Below are 13,851 nucleotides of genomic sequence, written 5' to 3'. Positions count from 1 at the left end.
TAATTCTGAAAAGTAGCTAGAAAATGGCTGTACATTCTAGCGTTTACTCCTGTGAACGCTGAGTACTGGAGGGAGCTTATCTCAGGCAAGGTGGAGGAGAATGTCATCTTGAACTATGCTTAGCAGCCTCCCTAACAAGGGTCTGTCTTTGAAGATCTCATTGCTAGATCCCTTGTCCTGCATAAGAACAAATAGCTGGCTTCAACCTACTCTGGCCCTCCTGTCTTCAGTGATGGGACCAGAAAGGCTAAGATATGCTTCAGGCACTAAAAGCCTGAGATCCAATCATAAGGCTTCACAAGCTTTCTCAGAGAAAGTGGGAAAAATAGATTGCTAAATAGAAGCTCCAGGACAATGTTACTGAGAGTTCTTAGGGAAACCCAGAGAAAGGCCACCAGAGCATCTGTCCCTTGCAGCTACCACTGTATGTGACACATTCCTAGCCAAAGGAGCATACATCTTTTCACAAAACTCCAACTCCACAATTCAAACAACATCCATTCTTACTCTAACTGGTGATGTCTAGCTTTCTCCAAAAATTGCTAGTGAATGCCAGAAGCAGGATCATTCCAAAGAGAATTACTAAGCATCGTAATCAGATGTCAGATCCTCAGAGTCAGACAGAATATAAAAGAGAAGACATATGTGTAAATCTCTAGGACTTAGATACCATGAGAACGAATGGTTGATATAAGGGAAAAGGTGGAGTTTTGAAAACAACTCCATGTCTTAATAACAGTGGACCAAAATAATTGAGCTTGAAACTATGTTAATAGACTAGTCCCACAGGAGGACGGCACAGCTGTTCTGGACATCTGACTACAGGATTTGTCGCTACCGCCTCGACCAGCAAGGAAGACGCGACACTGGACTCTTCTCTCTGCAGTTTATTCAGGACCTTTGAGTAATCTTCTGACCCCAACCCCGGGGAGAATTCCCCACATCCTTAAGTACCCGCTGGGTAGCCAACCGTGATACGCCATGTGGGAACCACCAATAGGTTCAGGTGTGCGGAAGCAAGCCAGATTCTTTGCCTTAGCCATATAAGGAGTTGTTTACCAGGAGATCACTCGCCATCAGGAAGGCCAATGGCGGAAGCCGGCGCCATCTTCCAGGTGCGGCCTCTCGCAGCTCTCTACAAGGATTCAGCATCATAACACTCAGATATAATCATTCCCAGAGTGAAGAAGAGGTGCCTGGACCACCTTGAGGTAGGTTTTCCCTCCCAGAGGCATCCCCAAATTCTGAATGAGGCCAAAAGGCAGAGATCTAGAGCATTCCCATTTTCTACACACCCCTACCTTTTGTGCTGCACTTGTGTTTTCCTGCTGAAACTTTGCCATTCAACTTGGGTCAGAGTTGTCTTTTCAGCTGGCCTTTGTTTGATGTCTGGTAGGAAAATTAAGAGTTTGGATACCTGGCCAATGCCCTGCGCAGAACAATATTTCTTGGCAGTACTGGTGTTTTAACTCGGGGCCTCTTGCTTTCTAGGTGCATAGTCAGTCAGTTCAGCTATGTTTCTAGCCCCTTCAATAGTAATTTTGGTAGATAAGAAAGTAGCCTCCCAGCATCCTCGAAATACTTTCAGGTTTCTAGCATGTCCTGGTACCCCCAAGTTCCTGACATCCTGGAGTATTAGCTCTTAGGCAGACATTACCTATTAGGACATCAGAGCAATTAATATATATGTACACGTAGTATATATAATATATTAGCATATTCCAAGAGAATGGCCCCTATACCATTCCCTAGGGAGGCTTCCTCTCTGCAAGGGGAAATAGCAAAGGCTGAGCTGGCTTCTGCAAGGAGAAGCAGGTTCTCAAGTAAACTGGGTATTCTGGGTGGTGGCTTCAGCCCAAGATACCACCTTCATAGTTTGTCAAAGCTCAGTAAGCCTAGGTGGTCAAGAGCCACCAAGAATTCAAGACCCCAGTGTTTGTTCATCCTCCATATGTTGATACACTTCAGTGCCATTAACTATCTCCAAGACGTAAGCAGCCAGAAGACAGTAGAACATCATCGTTCCTGTGCAAGGAAAGGAAATGAAGCCAGAGTTCTTCTGGATGATGATCTTTACATGTTAAGGTTGTAAAGCTGTGAGACACCAACAGACTCACAGCTACTGAGCTAGAAATGGCGGGTGGGGAGAAAGTGGGGAGGGGAGAGAGGGAAGAGATCAGGAAGGAAGGAATGAAATGATCAAAGCCAGGACACAATGGAGATGCAGAAAATTTGCTCAGGTCCAAAAGCAAGCCTAAGAGCAAACCGAGGTCAGACCAACCAAGGACTGCAGAAGGCTGAACAACTCCATCTTCCATGGCCAGTTAACTCAGTGTTACCCCAGTAACCCTGCTATCCTTCTGCCAGAATGATCACTAGCCTCACCTGCCCATGCTGGCCAATTATACTACTTTTCACTTCCCATAGTCCACAGCTGGTCTAGTCACTCAAGGAGCCCAAAAACCCATTGCCCAGAATCCTATCTGGTCCACTGCAAGTGGCTTCTATAACCAACAAACAGTCATCTGTCCTAGTGAGGAGAGCAGAATCTTAGATTCACCTGACATCTGACTTTGTAAGATTTAGAGATTCTAGGTGGAAGACTCAAACAATTAAAAAAAACCTCTAGCTTTTCTTGTTTTGTAAGTGCTGAACTGAAATTTTTCCCGAAGACTACTCACTACTTTTTCTTCTCCACAAGAATGGAAACCAAAGGAAAGTGTGTGCATGCTGTCTGAGCAGGGCTTCCCCAGCATAACTGGAGTCCCAAAGGAAACTGGAGGAAAGTCATCTGTTATGCTTGGAATGGATTCCAAGACGGGGGCTCTCAGCACTTCCTTTTTCTTAATAATGGTAAGCTGTGGGCTGATCTAAGATGTCCTTTTCCAATCTTTGGATGTCTCCTTCCCACAAACCCTTAGGAAATATGCAATCCTGAAGATCTGGTTCCATCTGGACTGGATCCTTTTCTCCTCATTAACATGCTATGTCACCAGACACACATTTCTATGCTGTTCTCCCGATTATTCAAAAAGCATAAAGACAGGCAGACACAGAACCCATGCTGTGTGGTCGCCAAAGCAATGAGAACCTTGTGTCCTTTACCTTCAGGACCTCCAAGTACCATATGCGAACTGTCTGTGGCCCCCTTCAGGTGCCTGGCAGCTCCCTGAGCTCAAGGCTGAGCTTCCCTGCTGCCCCTACATCCAGCCATCCACTTTAGCAAGAGGCAAATCGCCTCATCCTCAGAGTGACAGGGGGAAGAGTCAAGGTCAGGAGCAGGCTCTAAGGAGCTTCGTCTAGAATTGAGCAAGGTCTTTTAGGATTACCAACAGCATAGCTCAGCTGAGAGTCCCAGGAAGGAAACAAAACCAAAGTTTAGAAACTTTGATCCTGCCACGAAGGCAAAGGAAACTTTCTTGGGAACACAGGTAGAAGTCAGTACAGAGCAGCTGCAGAGGTTTGTGCACTCCTCAACAGGACTTTTAGTCCACATTACTAAGTATTTGATTTACTTCTATTTACTGGGACTCAACAAAGCAGGGCAAAGTCATTGCTCAGCTAGTCAGTACTTTCCTCACTAAATTCTTCAGTCCAAGATTAGACCTGGTGTCAGCCCTGAAGATTTTTGGCACAGTTGTCAAGCTCCCCCTCCCAGAGTTACAACCAAAGAAACTGGAGGGAAAAAAGGCCTCCAGGTAAGGTACTACTTTGACCTGGTACAAGAGGGTGGCTGTCTCTAGGCCAAGCTGGAGGTAGCTTGGTACAGCAGAGGAGAAAGGACCAAGACGAATTCACCTCCTGCTCCTCCACAAATAGATTAGGCCCTAGCTTGCTTCATACTGGCAGAAACCACTACCTCCAGTGACTTTTCTTCTGTAAGACAATGAAGTCAGAAAGCTCTGTGCCAAGGAAAAACAGGTGAGAAATTCCCACATCTTTGCCTGACAAGGAAGCTCCTTTACCCCCTTCATCATCTCAGTTAACACCCACTCCTAAGGTCAGTAAGTTGGAGTCTTTCAGAAGACAATCTCCTCAGAAAGCCTTGAGCTAAAGTCAAAGACAAGTGAGAAATCCCCACATGAATCCTTAACAAGGAAGCTGCTTTACCCACTTCACCATCCCTGTTCCCACCACTTCCACAACCAGTGAATTCTTATAAACGTCATGCTGGCCTCCTGTGGCTCTCTGCCTGCTAACAATGGGAGATTCTGCACAAGAAGTCATTTGACCTGTTCTCTCTCCCAAGACTCATCATTCTCTATTTCTGTTCCCTGGGGATGGAGATTGAATGCTTCAAGGGCTGAGGTCTGGCCCTCCTCATAGATGTCCTTGGACCAGACAAAAGCTCTCCATGAGAAATGAACTCAATCCAAAGTGGAACATTCTCCTTCAGGATGGCTACTAGATCACCTGCCAGAGGTTAAGCATTTAAAATAGGCCAAGGGGCTCAAGGCTATAAGCCAATACTAAATGAGGCCTGAAAAACCATTCAAATATAGTATGTAAAGGCTCTGCAAGCTGAATTGATTCAACTGAAAAACTAGAGAGCTTCATTGAAATCAGGATTGACCAAAAATAAAATCATCTCTCAATAGTTGAAATGAGAAGAGGGGAAGAGATGGAGGTATGTCTGAAGGGAATATTCTAAGGTTGAGAGAGATTGTAGAGAGCACAAAGGTGCACAGCTCAGGCTCAGCTAGTTGGCTATGGTATGTGCTTCACTGAAAAGGAAGATCAGAGCTGGGAAAGCAGGTGACTGACATCAGCAGTTGCTTGGAGAGTGAGATACCAGGCTCTTTGGAGACGGCACCTTTGCAGAGAACTACCAGTTCCTTGCTGTCAGCAACATACAGGAAGTTGCCCCAGCCTGGAGATGCTACTTCCTGAGACCATAGAGAAAAGAGTGGACTAGGACAAGTCCCCTAGCTTCCTGGAGCAGCGCAGCCTAGCTCACAAGGCCCAGGGCAGCCCACCTGGACCCTCCACCCCCCACCAAGAGCAGGCACTTTGCAAACACCCGATTTCATTTACCCAGCTGCCTACGCTTAGCTTGCTGCTAGCCTTACTCAGCCCTCTTGGGAACGGGGCCTCACACATTCTCCCTGCCCTTGGTTTCTTGAGAGAATCCTCAACTTTGTCACCATTTTCAGTCATCTCCACACCACAGCCTGATAGAAGAGGGAGGCATCAATATCTTCCACCTGAGCTAGGGTTAGGCCCTTCTGGTTCTTCCCCCTCCTTGCTCCAACATCTGAAGCCATTTGTGCCTTCCTTCCCTGAGAACACAGCCATTATTAGGTTTCCCCTCTTCATAAGAGCTAGAAAGCTGTCATGCTACAGTAGAGACCTCAAGGCCAAAGTGGGGCCCTGCCCATGCTTGTATCAAGAGACCTGTCATTGGCTCCAGTTAGCCCACTTCTGAGGTCCAGCTTCGGTGCATTTCCTCCCTCTTGCTCCCTATCCAGGGAACCCTTCAAGTTCTGGGTTCTGACCTTCTTCCTGTCATTGCTGGGCAGTGGCTCACACATGGCAGATAAGATAGGAGTCACAGACAGCTCCGGTTGTCCACACTCAAGCCTTGTGCTCAGAGTACCTCCCTGAGCTACCAAGCAAGTCAGACTCCAGCACCAGAGCTGGATGGCCACAAGGCTTTAGAAGCAAACTAGGTTATTTCCTGGCATCTAACAGCCAGCTTCCTGATGAGTCAAGCACCTGGGTTTTGAGCCAGGCCTTTTAGAAAACAAAACAAAAAAAAACCCTGTTGGTTCCAGGCCCAAAGTACCCCAGCATGGGCTAGGAGCGGCCTTTCCCGGGGTCCTGCCTATGACATTGCCTCCGTAACTGGGGTTGCATTCAGCCCTTCTGGGAGCTAGACAGGGTTAAAGGACCACTCTTCAGTAACTGAGACCAACACTGTTTCTCCCATCCAAACTCCAAACCCCTAAAGTTCACCAGGCTGACCAGGAAGCCTCAGAAAGCCCCTTGTCCCATTGCCCAGTGTCAGATCTGAACAGAACCAGTGGTAGCAGCACCTCCCTGGCTCCCTTTCCAGCCAACCCAGTAGCCAACATTACTTTTCCTTCAGACCAGAAGCTGCTAGAATTCCAACCTCCTTCTCCTTCCTCTTCTTTCAGCTTTTACCAGTGAGAGCCTACACTCCACCTAACACTCTGGAAATTTCTTGACCCCCACCCACAGTTCTTTCTTCTCAAGCGGCTGCTTAGCTGAGGACTGGCAGGATCAACCCCACCACCACCCGTACCGCCCCACTCTCCCCACCCCCGCTTCAGGCATGTGCCCAGAACTCCATGCTGAAGCCAGGCTGAGCATTCCCAGTGCAAAAGTGCTCATCTAGTCACTTGTCTTCTCCCTGCCTAGACAAAGTCCATCTTTTGGAGAAGCAGGCCCAGACCCTATGGAAGAGAAAGTCCCTATTTATCCTCAGCATGCATTTGTTCCTGGCTTCCCTAAAAGCCAGGAATCCCCTCCAGACTCAGCCAGGTCGGTCTACTTCCCAGTCCAATCACTCCTTCTAGTCCATGGATAGAAGCCCAAGAGACCCTCTGCTCTGTCAGACAAAGAGAACTTTAGCTTCCACTAGAGACCTGTTTTGGCCTACAGCATGGCTGGCTAGAGTGACCGGTACAAAGCGGAGCTGAGGGCTTCCTGGGAAGGAGGTTTTTATAGACCCGCTTGGGCTCATTCTTCTAATCAGCTGTTCTCAACTCTGCAGCCTGCATTAGAATCACTTGGAGAGCTTATTAAAACACACCCTCTGGGCCCCATCCCCAGAGTCCTGGATTCAGTAGGCCTGGGCTAGAATTGGAGAATTTGCCTCCCAACATGCTTGGTTCCCAGGTGGCACTAATATTACTATTCTACTGCCTCCATTTTGAGACCTACTGTTCCCAAGTCTCCAGAGTCGATGGCCAGTGGAGGGCCATCAGCCAGGATTTGGGGAATGGCTAAGAATGGTCCACTTGATTTTCTGGGTGTCCTAATGTTTCCTTAGTTGTAGTGGTGGTGGTTGGTGGTGATAGTGTCTGTGTGTGTGTGTGTGTGTGTGTGTGTGTGTGTGTGTGTGTGTGTGTGTGCTGTTCTGGTCTTGTGTTTGAACTCAGGGCTTGGAAATTTCCCTGATTTGGGGTTTGATTGACAACAATGATACCTATTTCTTGGATACAGAAAGCTGATAGATTATACAGATTGCAGACATAGATTTTATTATATATACATTTCATATTCTGATGCTATATATGTATACTAACCAACAAATTTGAGTATTTAACTTACCTGTTACTTAAGAGAAACCAATGCCTGTTACTTAAGGGAACCAAGGCCTGCACTCAGTTCATGCTGCTTTTCCTTTTTCAAGCTTGATTTGCAAACCAGTGTCTCCCACTCAAATATAATCGCATCAATGTCACCAGGCAGTCCCTTTATTTTACCAATTGCTAAACAAGCCCTAGGGAGATGGAGTGGTGATGGGGAAGTCAGTGGTGTTTTCCTCTTTTTCACGCATGTGCTCTTTGAGTGTACAGGTGCCAGGCGTGCTACACATGCCATGAGCAAAGCAGGAGCACCACACTGGGAGTGACTTCCCTAGGGCCACAATGCTGCAGAGCCAGGGACCCCACATAATCAACCCCAGCTATGCTTAGGCCCCCAAATCTCCTGAACAGTGGGTGGGCTTTTGCTCTGTTCTACCCTCATGGCTTGGTGGTGAGCTCAGGAGGGAATTCTGAGAATCTCACCAGATTTCTTCTGATTCCATCCCAGCATTACAGATGAGACAGATGTCCCCCATAACATGGGGACAAGTCCCACAGCTTGTGGAGCGCCACATGCCAGGGCTTTCTCCAACCCACTTTGCGGGCAGAGCAGTTCACTGAAGCATTTGGGATCTGAGGTGTCACATTCTTAGGTTTGAATCATGATTCCCACATGATCAGCTGCGTGACTTTAGGCAAGTTGTTTAACCTTTCTGAGTCTTTGTGGCTTTTTTCCTTCTGTTTTTGGTGGTGGTGGTGGTTGTTGTTGGTCATGGGGCTTGAACTCTGGGCCTGAGCACTGCTGTCTGTCAGCTCTTCAGCTCAAGGCTAGCACTCTACCACTTGACCCACAGAGCCAAATCCGGTTTTCTGGTGGTTTATTGGAGATAAGAATTTCCTGATTTTCTTGCCCAGGCTGGCTTTGAACCACAATCCTCAGGTCTCAGCCTCCTCAGTAGCTAGGATTACAGGTGTGAGCCACTGGCACCTGGCTTCCTTCTGTTTTTTTCAACTGAAACTACTAACCTGTAGTTGTTGAGAGGCTTCAAGATGATGCTAAAATCACCAACTCCCCATGTTGGAATCCTGTTGCCACGGCCTTTGCTGTGCATGGAATTCAGCTGTGGAAGTCTGGCTTAGGCCTACCCAGAGGGCCTGCTCAAGGCCAGGGAGACTCTTGGCTCTAAGGGTCTCCCTGTGAGAAGGTTTCATAGAATGACCACAGGGCTGTGGTCTTAGATCTGGTGGGGCCCCATCTTTTAGTTCTTGGGGTGGCCTGACTTAGGCTGCCTATTTCTCTTATGTCTCAAGCTGCTGGCCTGTGACCTAGGCTGAGAGCCCACCCCCAGTTTTGGGAGTGTTCCCCCACCCTCAACAGGAGCTGACAGGAGGTTCACTGTCCACCTCATCCAGTATTGCGGCTGCCAGGAGGCAGCCTCACTCCACAGCTGGAGTACATGGGCCAGGACCACACCCTCCAGGGTGACTCCAGGCCTGACTCCAGGCCAAACTACCTGCTGGCTGAAAATGTCCTTTCTTAGAAAACCACTGAAAAAGCCACCTGATTGTCAGTCAAACTGATAGCTGGGGTCAGGTGACCCCAAGGAGACATACTTGAACTATTTCAATTTCTTTTCTGTTTCTTCTTTCTTTCCTCCCCCTGTCTCTTCCCCTCTCTCTTCCCTTCTCTCTCCCCCTCTCTCTTGCTCCCCTCCTCTCGTCTTCTCTCCCCCTTTCTCCTTCCCCCCTCTCTTTAAAGCCTGTCCTGGGGCTTGAACCCAGAGGCCTGGCAATGCCCCTGAGCTTCTTTCCGTCAAGGCTAGAATTCCACCAATGGAGCCACAACACTACTTCTGGCCTTTTCTGTGTATGTGGTATTGAGGAATGAAACCCAGGCCTTCATGCATGCTAGGCTAGCATTCTACCACTAAGACATATTCCCAGTCCCTATTTCATTTTTAACCCATGTTTAAATATCAGCATCTTACTGGGCTCTGTTGGCTCATACTGTAATCCTAGCTACTCAGGAGGCTGAGATCCAAGGATCCCAGTTTGAAGCTAGCCTGAGCAGGAAAGGCCCTGAGACTCTTATCTCCAGTTCACTACCATAGAAAGCACAGCTGTAATCCTAGCTACTCTGGAGGCTGAGATCTGAGGATTGTGGTTCAAATCCAGCCATTTTTGTTTGTTTGTTTGTCAGTCGTGTGGCTTGATCTCTGGGCCTGGGCACTGTCCCTGAGCTCTTCAGTTCAAGGAGAGCCCTCCACCTCTTGATCCACAGTGCCACTTCCAGTCTTTGGGTGTTTAATTGGAGATAGAAGGCGAGGGCTCCTTGACCACCGGGAAGATGCAGGGACAGAGTGGCGCATACCAGGGACTTGCAGGGCTTCTAGAGCACCCCTGAGCTCCCTTGGTTTTGGTAGCTCACCTTCAGATCCTGGGCTAGTGGGTCCAGGGAATGCTTTTGCCAGGAGGCTGCAGCACCTTGGGGAGCGCCAAGAGGGGGCGCATTGGAGCCTGCTTCCTGAGAGATGCAGGGCCACCCTCAACCAGTTGGCACAGCCAGAGTTAGAGGCTGGGGCCAGGGAGAGAGCACAGGGGAGAGGCTCCTGAGTCTGGCCACAGGAGCACATGGACCTGGAGCTGAGCACTGGACATGCTGCTGCTGGAGCTGGGGGAGCTGTTGTTCTGCTGGGGCCCAGGCTGAACCAAGCATTTGGGAAGCAGCCAGGGACCAGATTGGGCAGGGGTGGTGGGTGGAGGGGACCCTGTTTACCCCCCCCCCTTTACCTTCCCTGAGCCCAGCCCGAAGTAGAGGTGGTTCTTCCCTGAGTTTGCACCCACTGGCAAAGCAGGGAGGGGTGCCCCACGATACCAGGCACAATCCCTGTACCACCAAAGTGGGAGATGGATTGGGCCTGGGGTGATGACCCACCCAGGGGTGGGCACCCAGGAGGGAGAACCAGGCTTACACCTGTAGGGAGAGCTAGTTGTGTAAGATAAATCTACAGGAAGACACCTATGAGGGTGGAAAGCTGCGTCTTAGAAGAGAAGGTCAGATATTCTAGCTCTCATGACCCTTCCAGTCATGACCACAAAACTGGACACTGAATAGTATAGGCAAGCATATTTTATCTCACACCTAGAATGCAAAGGAGATAGATAATAGAGAGTTGAAGGGTATCAAGAGATTTAGGACACACCTGTAGGACTAAAGATCTTAGAAAGATTCAAACCTGACCTCAAGCAAGCCAAATATGCCATTCCTACCACATAGGAGCTATATGTGCTGCCAGAGATGGAGGTAGTAGGCACGAGAGAGATATCAGGTTTTCCACCAGCCAAGAACCTTGAAGATCAACTTTCCAGAAGCCCAAGTAATGGGGTATACATACCATAGCAGGTAAAACAGCAACTTGAAAGGCAAGATTATAGTTGAGTTGTCTAGGGAAAGAAAAAAATATTTCATTCCATACTCAATGCACCTTCCCCATGGCCTTTACCCTGGCTAGCAAGGTCTCAGCATGACACATCCCTGCATAGTGGGTTGCTGTGACCACAGAGACCCTGGAATGGGCCCTAGTCTCAAGCCCTCAGCTTCAGACTCATCTCCAGTCTCTGCCACACCAAACCACAAAACAAGATCCCTGCCTCAAACTTCACCAAGTTTCAGGACACATGGGAGACCTGCGGACAGCTTCCAGGCACTCCATCTAGTCAAAGACAGTATTGAGAACACTAAAGGATGGGCTTTACTTAGAACTGGATTAGAAAACAGGTCATGACAGGTGATGAAAAGAGGTGTTTCTTTTGTCTCTGAAACAGACCATGAACACTCTTGTGGAGATCAACCCCCCTGGCTAGTCAACAGAAAGGATCAGATCCAAGTAGGGATCTGATCTGATATGCAAGGCATGCATATCTCTGCTTTGAGCCTTGTTTGAAAGGATTCTCAATGTGAAATGGATGCTCTGGAGGAAGGAAGAGGCCATCCTTTATCTCCTATGGTCTTGTCCAAAACAAGGACAGTTACTGCAATCCTGGAAGTCTAAAGTTCAGAAACAGAATCAAGTATGTTTCCATTTTTGGCATATGAAGGTAACACTCACAGGATAATGCTAATTCTTCAGACTTTATTGTCAACTTCTCAACACTGAGGAAACTGGGAAAACAGGCTAATGTTAAATCACACTTGACACTACCAACACAGGAAGTCTTGCTTTGGGAGATGTCAAGCTATCTTAATTGATATCTGGTGTCTTGTTTCCCAGTGGGGCTAGGTCACAGGAAAGGACTCAGGGATATGGGACGACAACAAACCAGGTCCAATGCGCTGGCCATTCAGGTCGATCCTGAAGGAAGAATTCGGTACGATGCAGTTGCTCCTCAAGGTCAGTCAAAAGACAAGGTCATTTACAGCAAATATACTGACCTGCTGCCACAGGAGGGCATGAATGCTGGTGATCCAGACCCACAGAGACCCGGCGAAGAAGCTATTCAAGAGATCACAGCAAAGACAACGGTAGCCTTAGAGAAGTGTGTGCAGCAGAAGGTTGCCTCAGCCATGCCAGTTCGGGCATCTGATCAACTGGCTCCTGCTCAGTATCTGCGATACACACCATCTCAGCAAGGAGTGGCATTGAACTCTGGAGCTACACAGAGGCTCATTCGCATGGTAGAGATGCAGACAGATCCAATGGAGCCTCCGAGGTTCCGGATCAACCAGAAGATTCCCCGGGGACCACCTTCTCCTCCTGCACCTGTCATGCACTCTCCAAGCCAAAAGATGACTGCCAAGGAGCAGCAAGAGTGGAAGATTCCTCCTTGCATCTCCAACTGGAAAAATGCAAAGGGTTATACAATTCCCTTAGACAAGCGACTGGCCGCCGATGCAAGAGGACTTCAGATGGTACACATCAATGAGAACTTTGCCAAACTCGCCGAAGCTCTCTACATTGCCGATCGGAAGGCTCGGGAGGCTGTGGAAACACGGGCCCAAGTGGAGAGAAAAAGGGCTCAGAAAGCAAAAGAGAAGCATGAAGAGAAACTTAGAGTGATGGCCCAAAAAGCCAGGAAGAGGAGAGCTGGCATCAAAACCCGTGTGGACAGAGAAGATGGGGAGGCCCGTGGGAGGGAGGAGATCCGGCACGAGAGGCAAAAAGAGAGACAGCACAACCGGCATCTTTCCAGGGCAGCTGCTGAGAAGAGATGGAAACCGCAGAGGAAGGAACATCGAGATATCACTGAAGTCATTGCTCTGGGTGTCCCCAATCCTGGAACCTCCAAGGAAGTTTGGTATGACCAGAGGCTCTTCAACCAGTCCAAAGGTATGGACAGCAGATTTCTAGGTGGAGAAGATGACAATTACAGCGTTTATGATCTCACCTGGAGAGGTGATAAAGACATGGCCCAGACCATCTATAGGCCCAGGACAAATCTGGACAAGGACATGGATGGTGATGACCTGAAAACCAAAATCCAGACCAACAGCTTTCTTCTAGTTCAAGAGTTTTCTGGTTCAGAACATAGGCAGACCGCACGAGAAGGGCCAGTGCAGTTTGAGGAGGATCCTTTTGGTTTGGACAAGTTTCTGCAAGAAGCTAAACAGCACAGTGGCTCCAAAAGACTTGCAGATAGCAGCCGACCCGAGGAGCATGAGCATGAAGGCAAGAAGAGGAGGAAGCCGTAGATACTTCTCTCTTCCCACTCAATGAACTTTGTCCAGAACCCTCGTGATGCAAGTCATGGGGATATGCTTTGGAAAGGGTCAGAGTAAAATCCAAATCTGGATACACCACAAATGGTTCAAAGACCTCAGAGTCAAAGCAGACCCTCAGAAAATATTACAGGATGGAAGAGGAGAAAGCCTAGGTCTACTTGGCACAGGCCAAAATTTTCTTCAAAGAGACCCAGAAACACAACAAATCAAAGAAAGCTTGGACAAATGGGACTGTATGATATTGCAGAGCTTCTTTATGACAACGGACTTAGGTAGCAAGATCAATAGAAAGCCCACGGATTGGGAGAAGAGCTTCACTAGCCACGCAACAGACAAGGGTCTCATATCTAAAATAGTCCTGGAACTCAAAAAATTAAATCCCCCAGAAACAAATCTCCAAAGAAACAACTGCCCGATAAATAAGTGGGCTAAAGACTTAAAGAGAAACTTCTCTGAAGAGGAAAGAAGGATGGCGAATAGACACAGGCAGAAATGCTCAACCTCTCTAGCCATAAAAGAAATGCAAATCAAAACAACCTTCTGATACCACCTCACCCCAGTTAGAATGGCTATTATGAAGAACTCTAATAACAACAGATGCTGGAGGATGTGGACAGAAGGGACCCTTACTGCATTGTTGGTGGGAGTGTAGACTTGTTCAACCACTTTGGAAAGCAGAATGGAGGTTCCTCAAAAGACTCCACATAGAGCTCCCCTAGGACTCAGCAATCCCCCTCTGGAGCATTTATGCAAGTGTTTCCCCATCAAGACCATACTAAAGCTCCCAGCACAACTATGTTTATTGCAGCATTATATACCATAGTGAAGATATGGAACCAACCCAGATGCCCCTCAGTA

At 48.2% G+C, this 13,851-nt stretch overlaps 1 pseudogene; it reads left to right on the top strand.

Annotated features, from left to right (window-relative positions):
* The first annotated feature begins 11,577 nt into the window (after positions 1 to 11,577).
* LOC138825856 (SNW domain-containing protein 1 pseudogene) lies at positions 11,578 to 12,963 on the top strand (annotated as a pseudogene).
* The last annotated feature ends 888 nt before the right edge of the window (positions 12,964 to 13,851 follow it).

Source organism: Dipodomys merriami, unplaced genomic scaffold, assembly GCF_024711535.1.
Source record: "Dipodomys merriami isolate MVZ:Mamm:240054 unplaced genomic scaffold, mDipMer1.0.p SCAF_14, whole genome shotgun sequence".
In the NCBI taxonomy this organism is placed as follows: Eukaryota; Metazoa; Chordata; class Mammalia; order Rodentia; family Heteromyidae; genus Dipodomys; species Dipodomys merriami.
This window is presented reverse-complemented; position numbering and strand designations above follow the sequence as displayed.